At 44.0% G+C, this 17,676-nt stretch overlaps 1 protein-coding gene across 1 annotated transcript in view; it reads left to right on the top strand.

Moving 5' to 3' along the window:
* The first annotated feature begins 4,743 nt into the window (after positions 1 to 4,743).
* The window catches only part of LOC144105188 (synaptotagmin-10-like), a 102,039-nt gene continuing 89,106 nt past the window's right edge, over positions 4,744 to 17,676 (top strand). The window contains exon 1 of the mRNA XM_077638340.1: positions 4,744 to 5,871. The gene's annotated coding sequence lies outside the window, so the exon portion shown is untranslated. The remainder of the gene's footprint in view (positions 5,872 to 17,676) is intronic.

Raw genomic sequence — 17,676 nt, 5'->3', positions numbered from 1 at the left:
ATTCTGTTAGCGGTCCATTTTTCATTGTCCATTTCGCATCCATTTGATCATCGGTAATTTTTCACTGAGATATACCCGCGGCTTTCAAGCGGCTCTGGGAAGCGATCCGGTCATTGGGGGTCGGCGACTGGACCTAACATTGGCTGCACATAGCAGCCAGTGGCAGCCAGTGCTAAAAGGCGATCGCCACGGTTATATCTGAGTTACCAATGACAGAGGAGCAAATGGACGCGAAATGAACAAATAAAAAAGGACAGCTTATAGAATGCAAACTCAGATAATCTATTCACCGGACACTGTTTTTTTACGTAGAAAAATTTTTCGAGTGGTCAAACAGGTAGCGCACGTCAACGTTTTGACGCCTTCTTTCCCTGAAATGTCGAATGCGCAGCTGACATTCGCCCCAGGGATTACATTCCCACTACATGTTACCTAGTGCGCTGTCAAGCTTAGCACTTCGGCATTTCATTTCGGCCACCGTCCTAGCGGCGTTCAATAGCCGGCCAGTTAAAATTCAGTCCATTTTGGCTTCGAGGGTCCACTCAAAAATCAACTGTACGGGGTCTTCGGAGCCTTGTGAGGCTTAACCATGTTAGCCACAAAGTGACCAATCCCTTAAGGCGTTATATTTCAGCCCTTGTAGAAGTCACTCTACATTCGTCGCATTTACGCCTTTCAGCGAGTTGTTAAGCCAATGTTTTCATGGTATGGCGTTGCGCACACGACGAGACGAACACAGGGAAGAGTAGGACGACAGAAAGAGCGCAAACTATCAACTGACTTTATTGCTATCCCAGCAACATATATATGCAGAAATTGCACGTGCAAAACGAAGAGGAGAGAAAACAAAGACAAAGGTTGTGACAAGTCAAGTCTGCATGTGTCAATAAAAGCAGCGGAGAAAACTTTTCTCCTTATCATCAACTCGCCCAGCAAGAAGTTCTACAAGATTAGACCAATGTGTAGTCTAAAAATAAATTTTTTGTCGATATTTGTTGGTAGAAATTTAAGAATTCGCAGTAGAACAAGACGAACTTTTTCTTTTATATTTTCTAAACACATGCTCGATAAATTATCCCGTTAGTATTATACACAGGCACACTGTGGACGTTTATGTGATCTCACGAAGATAATTTGAATGGAAAAAAGGTGGTTTCTTTCACGTATTATCTCGCGCTGTGGTTCACATACAGTAACTAAGCTTGGCTTTGCGCTGGGAACGAATATAACGCTCTCTACATCGGCGTGTGTCTAACAATGCAACAGCATCAGCGATATTCGATATTCTGTGCCGATCGCCTGAAGAATATGTTGACTGCTCATAAATCTTTTTGGACGCCTAGTATGACTTTGCCACCTAAAGGATAGAAATGTCTTTTATGTTTTCACAAAAATAGGACACTTACCTTCACGACAAATCTACAAAATTGGGAGTAAATACGTAATTACATTGATTTCACACTACGTGGGTTACGAAGTCGGTAACGAGATACGAATTCACGTTAGCCGTTTAACGTGCTTCTCTGCCTTGAATCCAGAAGCGAGTTCGAATTCAGTAAAGTTTAAACTGGTCCATGTTTTTTTTTTATCATGCAGTCGTTACTTACAGCTTACATAATATTAATTACATGGTGGAGCGCAGAAAAGAAATCACAAACACGCTCAGCGAGTAGCAGTAGGCAAAACCCTTGACTGTTACCCCTATTACAGTGCACGGAAAATAGATTTAGAAGAAAAATCGCTCTATCGGAGGAAACATTCAGGAAATTTTCGAAGTGGTGCAGGAAAAAATGATAACCGAAATAGAGATTTTTCAGTGTAAGTAAAGAAGGTTTTGGTTAGCGCATAACTCATCAATGTATCGTTATCACTTCCTCCATTCGCATGAAGGTGAAGAGTACTGAAGGAGTTTCAGCTGAAAGCAGTTAAGCCGTTTAGTCCTTGCCAAGTGGGACTTTGTGAAGTGAACCAAAAATGCAGTACATGAGCGCGATATCTGCAACCATCACATATATGCTACTGGAAGAGGTGAGCGCACTGCATGATAAGGCGATTTGTTTGTATTGAAGTCATTTTCATGTGTTGTCCCGGACGCGCCAGTTCAACCCGGTAATTCTCAAGACGTTTTTTTTTTTACATTGAGGTCCTTAAAGGCTTAAGAATCCTCTTGGTAAATGCATATATTGCTTTCTGAGCAAATTATAATAGCTCATCACATATATATTACCCATAAGAGTGCATTTATATTCTCTCTGGAACATGAGCCGGTTTGTGCCGTTTGGTCCATTATTCTGTCGCTATTTGGCTGGATTAAAAGTGATTAATTTTTATTGCATCTTCCGTGATTGAGTTCAAAACCTATATTGGATTTACGATTGCTTTTGAAGTATGTAACTCATCCGTAAGAAAAAAATTGCCATCATTACTGGATCGGAATAACTTCATGTATACGCGTAGTTTTTCGGGTACGATATTGCCCAACTATGAAACTTTCCATGTCTGGAATTAAAAAGCTCAATCCTTGAAGAAACCAACCGTCGCGAATGTAGCTCCACTGTGATTGTTCACAGCGTAATGTCGCCGACAGGATTGCAGCGGCCAACTCCACCGCACTTATAGCAAAGATGCCCTCTAGAAGAGATAATCCGTGTCCTCCACATTGCCTGTTGGATTCTTATGTAGTTCCTGCAACCGCAGTCACCTAAAGCAAGCACATCAAAGGGCGCTTCACAGGTCTTTTTTTTCTCTGCCTTCGTTCGTGCTACAGCCATCATTGTGGCGCCGTTCGTCAGAGCTTGGCTTAGTCGCGTTAATCCTACACTCTCGACAATGTTCTAATCCGCTTAGGGTGTGGGTAACCGCGTTTTATGTCCATACTCTGCCTGAGCCTTTCAGCTGCGATAGATTCTATGGTTCATATCCTTTTGGGAGTTGTTGGGTCGGTCGAGCACAGCACTTGGTTCTATAACTGGAAATATGTTTCTAGTTCTCTGTGGAAGAAAGATGAAGCCGCGTGATTATATGAAAGGCTGTTGAGCTAAGCACAAATCACCCAAAGGAGGTGCTGGCCAGTAACATTCCTTCTGTTCAACGTCGACCAAATTGTTGCGCGAATTTTCTGCGCTGTCTCGGTTGAATTTTGAGAAGTTAGCTTGTACAGAGAAAAAACGCTGGCCATCCTGGCTTAAGATAAAAAATAGACCACGCACTTAGAAGTTACGCATGATTTACAAAAACACTCATCCATATTGACAAGGCACGGCTGGTTGTTTTGAATGTAATTCATTGCTTGAAGCCAGCGATATGTCATGATTACCTATGCCGCTTTGAACTGCTACCGTATCGGGTTAGCGCTTGTGGCGCCGCTATAAGTATGCTTTCATCGAGAATTTTATAAAGGCAATGGACTCCTAAAAATATTTAATTACCTGTTTGCTCATTACCTTGTGAGGAGGCAACAAGCACTGGTCACAGTGCTTGGTTTAGAGGTGAAGCCCAAAACGAAAATGGCGCTGCTTTTGGGCCGTATTTCTCATGTTTTTGGAAAGAATGATGTCGCGCCAAGCTCAAGCCCCAGTTGACCGATTTGAGACGGCGACCCGGCTGTGGGTCCTGCGGTAAACTTTCTCTGTCTCTCTCTAAACGAAGTTTGGAGTTACTGCGCGATGTGGGGACCGACTCACACTAAACATCTGAAATGTCAGGTCTACTGAGCCTTCCCAGGATTCTGATAAAGTGATAGATGGCCCCTAAATGAGCACTATTTATAGAGTCATGTAATGAGTTATGAACAAATCCTTGGTCATATTATGATCCCATGCGCATACCCGAAGCGCGTCGAGAGAGATATGACGGCAAAAATGAGGAACAACTGCAGTCGTTCTCGTCCCCAAGAGCAGGTAGCGCATTCTAGATCGGCTCACAGATGGCGGTAACCGCACATCGGACACGCCAGGTGGTTCGGCTACTGAGCGGCCCTATGTCTTCGCCTTCTCTCGCTACTGTTCACCACTGTGGGAACTGTGCTCAATCTCCTCGGATCCTTTTGCGACCTATCAGCCTGTTTTATTACTTAGCGTGCTTGGCTTTTTGTCTATTTTGATTATTTATGCGCCACTGCTTTAAGCCGCTCCTGTTTTCCGGGATAGGCAGAGCTATAGGAATTTGAAGCATTAGTAGCGTTCGTCACATTAGCTCCCATTTAAGCGGACTTGCGGCTACGAAAACAAACATTTAGTAGAATTTATGGGCTATTAAAATATCAGAAACCGCCGATACTTGCAAAGCGCAGCGTACAAAACTCGCCCATCGTGCAGAAGCAGTATCGAGCGAAAAACAAGCGGCAAAGCGCGCATTCGCAACAGGTGCGACTGCGGGAGACGCGTTTTTGAATTATCGTCGCCGTTTCGGCGCCGGCGGAGGCGCCACCGCTGCCGCACAGGCCAGCGTCCACGGTATATCCACGGCGCTTCGACGGCTGCTTTCTTGGACGCGGGATCGAAACCGCCATCTGTTGCACGCGCGCGCTACAGATTCGGTGCCAGACGTGTTCCACGAGAGAGGTAAGCCAAGAAGGAGAGAAAGCTTCAGGAGAGCGAGAGAGAGAAGGAGAAAAAAAAAAGGCGCGGGAAGGGCGTAAAACCGCGCGAAAGAATAAAAGGGGAGTGCTACTGCGCCTGCGCGCGGTTGGTGGCTCGGTCTGCACGGCGGCGCTTACGACAAGGTCGCCGCGCGGCGGTTCTCAGTTTCGCGCGCCGCTGGCCGGAGCCAGCCCCGGGTTCTCTCCGTTAGACCGGAGTTTAGTCGTTGGCAGTCCGCCGTACCGGTCGAACGTGTGATCCCGCCGCCGGTTCATCGACCCGACACGCCGCGCTGCCGCTTGTGGTTTGCCTCTTCCTGCTGGATTCGGAAGCTCTGACTCTATTTGGTGGCAGTACTCACTTCGACGCGCACTCTCCTAATTAGCTGGCTGACATCTCTTAGTGAGAAGCTGTCTTTATACGCCGCTTTTTGTGGTGACTCTCTGTGTTGTCTCTTCGTACTGTATCAACCTGGGTCCTATGCGGAGCTAGTTCTGGTGGATGCCTTCCGGCCTTCTTTCAGTAAATGTACATATAAACATCCTGTTCTTAGGATTTCTGGAAACAATGGTAGAGAGCGCCTGAACTCAGCAGCTTAAGTGAGCTGTTGTCAAAATTTTCACTGCTTTTATTGACTTTTTTCGACCCGTTTCACCAGTAATGACTCCGTCTGACTGAGGGAGCTTCAGTCAGTATTCAAAGCCGGTATAAATTATCGGTACATTATTCGAGAAGTGGCGTGTGGAAGACTCTCCCTAGATTTGCCGTTTTACAGAAACTGGCTCCGTTAAAAATTCTGCAAAGTGAGTAGACTGCTTGTTGGAATCTCTGCTGTGAGTCACCGCAAGAAATGAGATTTCCTGTCCAGGTTTCGCCGCGTACGACGGTTGGCCATATGTACCACATGAAGTCTTCTACCGTCGGAAGCTACAGTCTAAAGCTGCGCACCTTGAGAGCTTAGAAGCTACCCGCGGCTAATCCTCGTTACCTGCTTTTGGCCTTCAACTCAATTTTCAGTGGTTTTTCTTCCTGTCAGGTGTTTGCAAACATTTCCGACCGTATACTGGCCTAACTTATCTTGGCAGTCTGTTGAGTAGGACGGCGAATACCCACTACCGGTTGTCCTCGCTGCCAGGTTCCACGTTTCACAGCGGAGTTGCTGTGAGTGCAATCACCCATCACAATCATATTGAAGTGCTGAACTTTGAACTGGAACTGTCACCTGAATCTTGCGGAGGAACAAGAGGCGGGGACGACGTTTCGCGTTCTACAATTGTGGTTGTCCTGATATGTGAGTACTCTTTGACTTTCCTACTTTTGTTGTGATCTGTACAGTTGCTTTAGTAGGATATCTGTTTGAGAGATGCCTTTGATTTGCTGGAGATGGGGGCACTAAAGGCTTTTTTTCGATGGTAGCTAGCGTTCGCTACCTCCTGAGCGAGTGTACGTGTGCGTCTTTGTGTATCGTTTTTAATCGTCTCCTAAAGTAGGATACGTGGCGCGAAGCCAAGCAAATATCTCGTGCAGCATTGGAGAGTGCCTCTCTCCCCGAATAAGCGCGCCAAAGTGGTCAATATTCATTATTTGTTAGCGGAAATAGTAATTAATAGTGAGCTTCCACATAGTTGCAACAAGTGGCAGTAGTGCTCCTGAAAATTATGGTCACGCTTTTCTGGGATGTGCTTTGCATGCTCTTTGACTGCAGTTTTTAGGAATGAAAACAGAATGCGCTGTTGGTATTTTTTAGTGCCGGCATTTGTTAAGTAGGTGCGTGTAGCTCTTCCAATTGTTAGCGTATTATTGGTGGCATGACTGGGGGTCCCGTCGTCACATCGCATTATGTACTTTTCATGTTTTATCCGACATATGCGCATCAAAGTAAATAATACTTCAAGGTCCAGAATACTTATACCTGGCAAAAAATCAAGAAAACAGCAAAAACGAGACGAATCTTGTTGATCCATTATTGGCCTCTTTTGTGAAATGGCATCATATGCATTGCTTTTCTGAGGACATTGTATAGCTCAGTGATTGTCAAGTGATAGAACTGGTGTCTTCTTGGCTATCGCAAGAGATTAATTAGATTTTTTTGCGTTTTTAGTTGCCGCAGACGTGTGCCGCATTACAAAAATCCGCCTAATACACCTAAGCTCAAGAACTTCTCTAATGTATCTGGAAAGCTTTTCACATATTTATTTATTTGTAAAATCTTCCAGGCATTAGGTGCTTTTCGTGGTCACAACAATAAGAATAAGATTTTTTGTGCTGTTGGATGAGTTATTGAGTCATGCTAAAGCACAGAAATGCTTTTCTGGAACCTTTATTGGCAAAATTGGAGCACAGAACGTGCTTAGGCAACGATGTGTCGTGGCACGACGAAAAGAAGCGACAAAAGAAAATTGTGAAAAAAACAGCCGGTAACAAGGAATTGATATGCGAAGAAGGGCTACGTCAAAGATAAGGAAAAAAATGAATGCGTTTTGTAAATTAGGTTGAGCCTACTGAACTCAACCTGCAAATACATGCAAATTTGTATGGAGTGTAACGCGTAGAACTGATGGCTGCCGGAATGTAAGAGTTTTATAGCAGACGCCGGCATAAAGAAAGTTTTAGTGTCGCGCAGGGAACATGCGGGTTGAGTGAGGAAGTTAGGAAAGGACGTAATTAGTATCCGATTATTTAAAAATCGATGTAATAAATTTATATTGGAATGAACATTTCTAGCCGTACGGTGAATTTCAGGCATCGCTCGCAATTCTTGGCATTCACAAAAAAATTAAATAAATACTTTTCTCTATATAACCCACACATAATCTTTAAGATAATGGCGAAAAAATTAATTGTGTGCACATTTCCTTCTGACGTATATGAAATGTTCCAGAGATGTGCTTGAAATTGAAGCACCTGGATTGGTAGTATAAGAACTGCAGGGACTGGGCGATGAGATGTGTTGTGTGTGTGTGTGTGTGTGTGTGTGTGTGTGTGTGTGTGTGTGTGTGTGTGTGTGTGTGTGTGTGTGTGTGTGTGTGTGTGTGTGTGTGTGTGTGTGTGTGTGTGTGTGTGTGTGTGCGTGCGTGTGTGTGTGTGTGTGCGTGCGTGCGTGCGTGCGTGCGTGCGTGCGTGCGTGCGTGCGTGCGCATTTGTTTTTAATAACATGCGGACGGTTCATAACAGCACCTGACAATATTTCAAATGTGGCGCACTGTTTACAGCGATATGTCCAAGAAAGCTCTGCTTGAGCTTAAATTTAGCTTTAGAATCCGCGAAGTTTAAAATAAAATGTTGCCGATCTGACAGTGCTGATTACCAAAGCGCAGCCGTCAAGCGAAGGCGTCGGAGCATATCGATGAAAAGTGTACATTAAGGCACCGCATATGTTCCGACAAGGCATAACTTCGGAGATGCGCGCAGCTGTTTTGACGCTGCGAAAACACTGCATGCATAATGCCGGGACGCCAGTGCGCCTGACAGAAGAATAGGTTCTTGAGCATCAAGGCAGAATATATGCTATTGATCAGAATTTTTCGCAAGAAACTCTAGCAACAAAACCGCGCTGAAAACAGCAGCAGATGTTCCAGAAAATATTTTAGCGACAGTACTGGTGCTCTGAAATGGTCAACACGTCGATGTCGCGGTGTGATGAGTCGGCTATGCGCTTTTCACTCATGCAGTTGCGCCTTAGCATTTAGTGCGTCTTATGACTTCTTTTCCGCCGCACCACTTCGCGTACAGTGCTTTAGACCACATTCACAAAAATATAAGCCGCTTCATTACCTAAGAAGATATTCAGAGGCAAGTTGTTTTCACTATCGCGAAAGAAATGATAGCGTTAAATTTTTGCATTGGTTCAAAAAACGAGTGTGGAGGATGTCGCTGTCAATGTCTTTTCGTAAACGTGCTAGAAAAATCTTAGAATGTCTTGGAGTAAATAACGAAGCTTATTTGCGCATTTTTTTCACGATAATACGCAAGTATCATTCAATATTTGTGTATAAAACATAGGATTTACATGGAGGTACAATTCTTTTATCCGCTTGAAGTACTATTCTTCTGGAATGCTGTAGTTTTACACTGTGAAACTCAAGAAATAGGTAAAATAAGTAATGAGCTTTTATAGTTGTATCGTGACCAGAAGGTACACATATGTGTAGGTAAGCTGAAATCGTCATAGTATGAATATTTTTGGGCATTTCGAAAAAAAAAGACGTTTATGGAAGGTGTGAAATGTGTTTTGGTTTAGACAAATCGCCAAATCCTTCGCTTCAACTTCCATGCCGTACCTTGTGAGAGACGCTGGTTCCGTGAGAGGAGATGAAGACTTGTGCCAAGGTTGCCTTGAAAAACTTTTGTGATGTACCCTGCTTGTACGTCCCAGAGCTTTTATTTTTCATGAGAGCCTTTGTTCGCTTTGGCTGCTTCGTTTTTATTGCACTAATGCAGAGAACCACGCAATTAAAAGGAAGTTTCAACGGGTTTAGGTTCCAGCCTGCTGCGGACGCCTGCAGTGCAGTCCTTGTAGATTTCATTTGGTACTGCGCTCAGAGGAAGTAACCAATAAGCGTGCACTGCACGCCGCAATCAACACTTCGGAAACATTAAAATCAAGTTTTTGAAATGCATTTTGTAAAGAAAACAGTCAGAAGGATGATAAGCAACAAAGCTTATATATAAATACTGAGACCCACGAAAATAAAAAGGAGACGCGTATTACTGATCCACTGCTATGCATTTTTCAAAAGCCCTACTTATATGGTACCCATTACTAACAACTCGGTTGTAAAGCCCTATTCTGTGTAGTTTGGTACTGGCTGGAATGCTTTCAAAACCCCTTTGGATGGCGGCTGTTCACTGTGCGGGACTGCCCAAAGCGACGCTGAGCTAATGCACGCCTAGCACTACTCGCCGCTAGGATCATTTCCTGGAAAGCTAGCGGCTACGCTAATCGACGCAGGAGCCGGTGCTTGCACCAACACACGCGCTGCTCGAATAGACTGGTGTAATTAAAGCGCTCTCTCGAACCAAATAAAGGCGCGGGGAGCTCTCAGGGGGCGCAGAAATTATATTGGTTTCGTTTTTTTTTTGTTGCAACTGAAATGCAGAATTGTTTAATCAAGGCGGAGGTGGCCCGAATACGACGTGAAAAAAGTATTCACTTGTATGCTTCTGAATCGTCTTTAAAAAAAACAAAAAGAATGGCGAAATGCCTCCTAGATAGTTTTAAATTATGCAAAACATATTGAGCCTAGAAAACTTCGATTCAAAGCGTAAGTAAAACACATGAAACATGAATCAAAGCAATTTTTTCAAGACTTCTATACTAGTGTACCACTGAACGCTAAAATGTTGAATGCAGAGAATAGAGAGAACAATTTATGAGCTTGTTAATAAATTCTTGCTACGAACACACCATGCATATGATATGGCTGCTTGGGGAATTGGCTAGTGTATGTTTATAAGGACAGTAATAATTGTTCGGTTGAAATGTCGGATCCTATGACATACCCTTATGAGATGTCTCTGAGTTGGTTGCCAACTTGCCTCTTTCTCCAGCCAGTATGGGGAAATTCATATTACACGGATAACAAGAGTAACTTCCTTCCATAGCCAAACATTGAATCAGATTGAAAGATTATGAACTCTTGAGTCGGCGCTTATTGCAACGCTTACAAAGCGAAATGAACACTTGTTTAGTTGGAAGTCTGAAAAGGAGTAATAGAAGGCTTAAAGACGTGCACAAATTATGTGCGATGCAGAGAAGGTTTTAGAGTCGACGGCCGAACGAAACAGCACAAATTCCTTATTGTTGTCTGAGTTTCAAAGTAAGCATCGTTAAAACCATTCATTGTGATTAAAAATTGAGAAAAAAACTATGCTCAGTACTGATTTTTATCTCTCTTTTTCAAGATGGAGCGGTATCGCTTTTTAAATTTGCCAATCTATTTGCACATGTATTCCACGTAAAAGTCTATTACTGACCAGCGTGTAAACATGATCTTCAGTGGCACATGTCATTGTTTACAGAACTCGTCCCCGAGTTTCGAAGCTAGACCATTAGCCTATTTTATGGGGCGAAGAAAATTTTCACCGCACCGTTATTTCTACCGGTTCATGTGCAATGTTTGCTCGGTGCATTCGGCCATTACTCAGCATGCACAAATAGAATTTTGGGAACAATTGCTTGTCGGTCTCCACAAATGCGTGCCAACCACTAATTCTATGAGCCTAGCTCTTATTTATCAGCGGCATAAAAATATAAACGGTGTCTGTCTACGCCAACAAGCCTGTTTTGTGGTAAAGTAGGTGTGTGAATATTTTCTTACAGAACTGAAAACATCCGCTGTTAAGGGACAAAAAGAATCGAAGCACGCATACCCTGACACGAGAGAAGCGAATAGGAGACCTGGTCACTTCACATTGCACTTGCCAGTAAACAACGCAAGTGTTCCGCGACATAGTTATATATTAGGCAGTCCATCTGGAGAAGCCTCGCGACGTAGCATCTACTCTTTGATGCTGTGGAAGTGTGCCAGCCAATGGTCGAATAGCATGCAGTAGTAATACCACAGGCAGTGGTGAGGGAGCACGGGCATTGGGCAGCGAGTTCATTTCCTGCCCCGAAGCGCGCGGTCGATGGATGGCCATCGCTTCAGACGATCAGGGTCGCATGGGAGGCCTGTTAGGCACCCAGGAGGCCACTCTCAATTAGCGTCTGATGCGATCGTTCGGCGACTGGGTACGGCCGTTTGGCGCATGGTTTATTTATGCGTTCTTAAACATACGCAGCACGCTCTCTGCCCGCGACCGAAGGAAAACAGTTTGCCCGAGCGTGGTCTAACGAACCATTGCAATGAACCCAGTAAAGCCTCCTTACTGCAGCGTACAATACTTTTTCGTGATGCAGTCTGACATCACTGCCGTTTGAATTGAATGGCTTTGTCTTTTCCAAAATTGAATTGGTTTCACAATTTTGAAGTGCAGCGCACTAATCATGGCTGAGAAGTTCAAAGTGCAAAGACTCATAAAATTATGGATTTAGTGAACGAAGCGCTATGCCTAGTGATAGATTTGAAGAAGAAAAAAAACTCTTTCTTGGTTGGGAACAGCAAACTCGAAAATGGCAGTGCCAAAGGTCTCCAGATGTTTCTCTATAAATATGAGACAACTATATATGATCCTTCTACTCTTTTCCCTTTTAATTGAATTCGTTTGTCGTTGTTCGTTCATTTTGTTTTTTCCAGTGTTTTTCCCTCTGAGCAAGCGTACCACGTGCGGCGCATGCCACTTCGCAGGATCCCATGCGTCAGCGCTTCGTGCTCAGAATTGTCGCACCCTCTTTGTTCGACACACGCGCGAAGACTTCCATGTTTCTCTATGTTGCCTCTGTGTTCTTCTATGAAGCCTTGCACGGCGCTGGACCACGGCTCACAGATATAAACAGCATTCACTTTATTAGTTTCTTTCTCCTTGTTATACTTCAAGGCACGTGCGCATGCGTATGAGCTAATTTTTGACCTTCTAATTTGTATTTTTTCTCGCTGCTACGAATGCTACTGCAACAACTAACAAAAACAGAGATGGCCGTGCTTGTAAACGCGCGGCCGCTCTCCATATGTCAAGATGCATAAACGACGGTGAAAGAGCGCTGCTTGTGGGACGTCGTGCGAGCCGCACGACGTCGGTCTTGCACACCAGACGGGCTCGTGGACTCGTCCGTTTGTGTTATCCGAGCCCCGGGGCTGTGCGATCCTTGTTTGCAGATCGCATAGCATGGTAAACCATGCTATGGTAATGATGCTGGAGGCTTTTTGAGCTCGGCGAAGCTTCTTTGCGCCCAGTTGCATGAAGTGATTCGCGCTTTAGCGTACGCCGACAAACTTCCATGATTGGTTTTTCATGCTTGCGTAACAGGCGCGCGCACACACACACACACACACACACACACACACACACACACACACACACACACACACACACACACACACACACACACACACACACACACACACACACACACACACACACACACACACACACACACACACACACACACACACACACACACACACACACACACACACACACACACACACACACACACACACACACACACACACACACACACACACACACACACACACACACACACACACACGCACGCACGCACACACACACACACACACACACACGCACGCACGCACGCACACACGCGCGCACACACACACACACACACACACACACACACACACACACACACACACACACACACACACACACACACACACACACACACACACACACACACACACACACACACACACACACACACACACTCGCACGCACGCACGCACACACACTCGCACGCACGCACGCGTATTCAGTTGAGACTTTTAGGAATGCTTCAGCTGGTGCAAAGTGACAATTTCCAAAGATGCCTACCTTGTTAAGGAACCGTGTTAATATTTGGGAATTTTTATCCTATGATCTATGCAAACTTCTAATATTTGACATCTCAAGACAAGACCTTAAATGGTTCTTAAATCAGTTGCGTTTGTTTCTGTGTAATAGTTCCTAAAATAAAAATAAATTGTATTAAAATATTTTTCTCTGTATACTGATGACACTTTATACTCATTTGAAAGCTACCAACCAAAGCGATGCAGATTGCAGCCCTGAACACTATTTTTTTTTATATTTCCAAGGTCATCAGTCTTTAGCCGAAAATAAAACAAAATGCTACGTATACTGTTCTTAAGTTATTGATAGTAACTTTGCTTTCATAGAATTCGTTAGTGGCCATAGTGCTGCTTTAGACGATTTTCTCCACATTTTGTTAAGCATAATTGTTCAATCTGTTTAACGGAGCAACGACGGCGTTGCTTTAAAGTTTTAGCATGTCGTCTCAGTTTGGCCTACATATTATGATCTAAGGAGGAGAAAAAGCTTTATTGCAGGAAAGGCAATTGGATGGGGGAGCGCCGAGCAGTTTGGCCGGTTCTCTTCGTTCAGGACTTCGCTGATTTGAATGCTTCGCGAACCGGGTGGACGATCCGTTGCTGGTCGTCCAAGGGCTCGCTTGCCAGCGCTGCCCGTCACTGCTCGTATGTGTTTTCTGTGTGTGTTAGGTTTTATGGTTTGGCTGTGCACCCCCAGAACACGTGGAAAATGTTGGGCAGGCACCACTCCAGGGGCACTTAGAGCTATAGTGGGTTGCATATATTTTTCTCGTAGCACAAATGTTAGGACAGGCACTGTTTTGAATCAGTTGACAATTTGTGGCTTCTGTGGAATTGGAGTAATCGCGGCTTACAGTCTAGATATTCGAGAAAACTGCGTTAACAATCTACGTATTGCTGTTGCTTCAAAAGGCCCAGTCGCTGCTTCCAGCGCGTCGAGTATTCAGCGAAATTTCGCTAAAGGAACCACATCTGTTTTCTAGAACCCACAGCGATAGTTCATCAGACTAAAATGCAAATCAGATTCCCCTCGTTATTAGTTCTCTATTACTGATGTCTTTCTGCATGCTACTGTAATGCTTAGCAGTTTATTGATAGGCACTATATGTGACCTGCATGTCAAGCAAGCATCTTTTTTCGGGGTATCACGTTCCTCTGTAAACATCTGACTTGAAACTGCATGTTTAATTTGCAGAAGAGTGAAAACATTCAATCTAAATGCAAAATTTGCTTGAGTGTATGCCCCAAAAAGCACCGTCGTCGCAAACAGCTGTGTGATTACCAGCCATGTTATCGCTCCACTGAGCAGAGGGGGACAAAAACCGAAAATATGCGCTGTGAGGCAGGGTTTTTTTCAGGAATGTCCATTTGGGGAAGGAAATTATGCTTGTCTTTCCTGCTCAAAAACGAAACTTCAGCTCAAAAAGGAAACATGTGATTTTTGTCTAATTCGCACAGCAACTGACGCAACGTTTATTTCAAGCCCCGATGCCCTAAAGTGTACTGCTTAAAAGAGCGCTGCCTGCGTACACTGAGTCCGCTGTTTTCTTCCCTGTTGGTGTGGACCCTGCAGAATGTTACAGCATAAATAATATATGATCTAGGCGCCTCTGCTTGTGTAGCATCAAAAAGAAGCTCTGCCTGCAATGTGTTCCCATTTTTTTTGCTCTTTGTGCGGTGGCATTTGCACATACGCGTTCAGCGATGCTACCGATGGCGAACACGCGAAATTAGCATAGACTACTTTCCGACAAAGGAACTGACTTTGGAACCTTGCTGAACGTATTTCTGGTGATGTCTGCGTGTTGCCTCTAGCGGAAAACTTTGAGAAAGGAAAAAGAAAGTTTATGCTATAAAAAGAAGCGCCGCGGCTGTTCTCGTGAGGTTTTATCGTTCTTAAAGAATATTTGTTTTATTTTTATTTTTATTTATCCACTAAAGACTTCAAACTCGCCGTGGTCGGCCGCACGCATATCAAATGAATGCCATTGCTTTCGTGAAACATTTTCATCGTTAAAATTATCTTCGTCAAAATTAAACTGAGCGCAGCGATCGGCGCTGCATTTTTATGTTTTCAAAGCCTTACAGTCGTAGCTTAGCAAGACTACTATTGGTCGTGGGCATGGCAAATTCAAGACGCCGGACTAAAATGAAAAGTATGTCATTTCACTTGGTGATCAGTGTGGAGGAACCAAATTCGTTACATCTGTCAGACGAGGGCGCGAGCATGGCCTTGTTAACGTCATCTCAAGCTAGGGATGCGATGAAAGGGAATATGAGGCGGTATGCATCTTGCGGCAAAATATTTAAGCTTCCTGCATAGTTCTTTACTATACTTCTTTACAACTTCTTGGAAAATAAAGCGGAAGCTAAAGCGCCGTTCAAGTTTATCTCCTCCTACGCAAGAAATGTATATTCCTCGCTTCCAGTTAGCAGTCTTCACTTAAATCGTTGTTTAATGTAAATATTCAATATTTACAGAATTTTTCTAAAGAATTGCACACTGGAAATGTTATAAACTGAGGTAAAAGTGTCTTTTGTTTTTTACAACGGCTTCGCTACGCATGTGTTTTTACAGAACGCTTGCATAGGTTGCGCCAGGTAGACTGGAGCTGCCGTCCGGAAAGAAGCGTGCCAGGCGGCCTGGCACCCTGTCGAGCGGCTGAACTGTTTCTCGGAATAACATAGCCGCGCACGGTCCGCCCTGCAGTCTTCTCTTCTTTGTCAATGAAAGCTGTCACCGAGAGCATATCCTGTGCAGTTATCGTGTGTACAGGATGTTACAAAATTAAAGCGTTTTGGTAGTCTGAAAAAAAGGTCCCCTAGTATAAACGGGCAGGAGATGTACGCAGGTATATTTCTTTGCACCGGGCTCTGCATTAAACAAATATTAGAGTATTCTAGAGCCGTCTGGGACAATATATTTAAACAATACAGCAAACATTGCGTACATTCTTGCTCTGTCCACATTGGCGGACTCTACTTCTCTAAGACGTATGCGAGAGGCTGAATTTACACCTCGTTCCTCAAAAGCAGTGGACATTATTTTCGCGTTTTGTTTACCACTTGGATTTTACGGCGATTGTTCAAAATATATGGCAGAACTTAAACAAATCTACGTTGAAATTTTGTAAGTGTATTGAGATCACGTAGCTTAATCACCATTGTCATCCTGCCTACGCCCACTGGACGACAAAGGCCTTTCCCATATCTCTCTAACTCTGTCTTGTGCCTGCCGAGGCTGCCAAAAGGCCTTATCCCTGCAAGCTGCTTAACCTCATCCTCAAAGCTAACATTCTGCCGCGCCATTCTACGCTTGCCTTCTCTTGGAATCGAGTCCGTTACCCTTAACGACCGTCAGTTATGTTGGCTAGCAGTCCATTCTTGCCCATGCCCATTTCTTTTTCTTGATTCCGACTGGGATGTCACTGTCACATGGCCTGTAAGAAGCTTATTATGAACAGTTCCTTAACGTGTTGCAGAAACACTGCACACGCCATAACAAAAGGCATGAGGCACCCGGCGACTATTTTTTTATCATTGCTTCCAAAATAAAGCAAGCACAAGCACCTGGCATGGAGTTTTTTCCAGTGCCTCTAGAAGACAATAAACATTGACAACTGCAAGGGGTTCAGTACGTTTCATCCTCGTACGCGTAAAGAAACTGATTTAAAATTCGCACAATAACTAGCCCAATAGAACGCTTTAAGCTTTTTCCTAGCAATCAGCCCAGCTAGTGAAAGGAACGCTGTGATACCGAAGCCGATTTCACCGGCTCCATCTTAAAGCAGCGTAGCCTTAAACAGAAGTAGAATTGCGTATTCCAGCAAATGATTTTTCTTTCAGTTCTGTTGAAAGTCCACATATATGGTGCGTATATATTTTTAATATTTAATCGCAAAGTAAACAGTGGTGTAATTTTAAAGAGGAGTCTAAAAAAGTGAGAATATATAGTCTTGATACAACATGAAACAACTATATTTACCAGCCATTTTATGTAAAGGTAACGCAGAGAAATATTCTGCCATTGCACTTCCGACACCTATCTTTAATCGATTCTGTTGCAACCAAACAAGAAATGCTCTAGCAAGCGGCGGTGTGCGTGCAACTAGATGTGCATATGCTCGATTTTTGCTTTTCCGAGGGCGCAAGTGCTAGCCAATACAGAACAACTTCACCGTGATTTTTACCATTGCCGGCAACAGCTCCAACCACCACCTGAGCGAACAAATTTTCATTCATTCATTCATTTCCCTCCAGCATTAGGTGGCCCATTAATTAGCGTCAGCTGTAAGCTGGATCCTTTTTCTCTCGCTATGCATTTCAGTCATTCTCTACCGCACAGTAAAATACTTCGCATAATAATTCCTGAATGCCTATATTCAGTTCCTTCGAGCGTGTCACAAATGTCAGTTAACATGCGGCCGACATACCGTTCGGAGACAATGTCAAGGAAGTAAGGAGAGTGTGCATTACAGAATTATACAAAACGGATACATTAAATGCACGCATTTCTCTGATGACCCTGCGTGAGGTGTTCAAATCCAGTCGCAAATAGATGAGTCTGTCTCAAAAGAGGATACTAATTATCTACCATCCTCTTATCTGCCCAGTACTTTCAGTTGTACTGTATATTTGCCTGT

This window comes from Amblyomma americanum, chromosome 9, assembly GCF_052857255.1.
Source record: "Amblyomma americanum isolate KBUSLIRL-KWMA chromosome 9, ASM5285725v1, whole genome shotgun sequence".
In the NCBI taxonomy this organism is placed as follows: Eukaryota; Metazoa; Arthropoda; class Arachnida; order Ixodida; family Ixodidae; genus Amblyomma; species Amblyomma americanum.
This window is presented reverse-complemented; position numbering and strand designations above follow the sequence as displayed.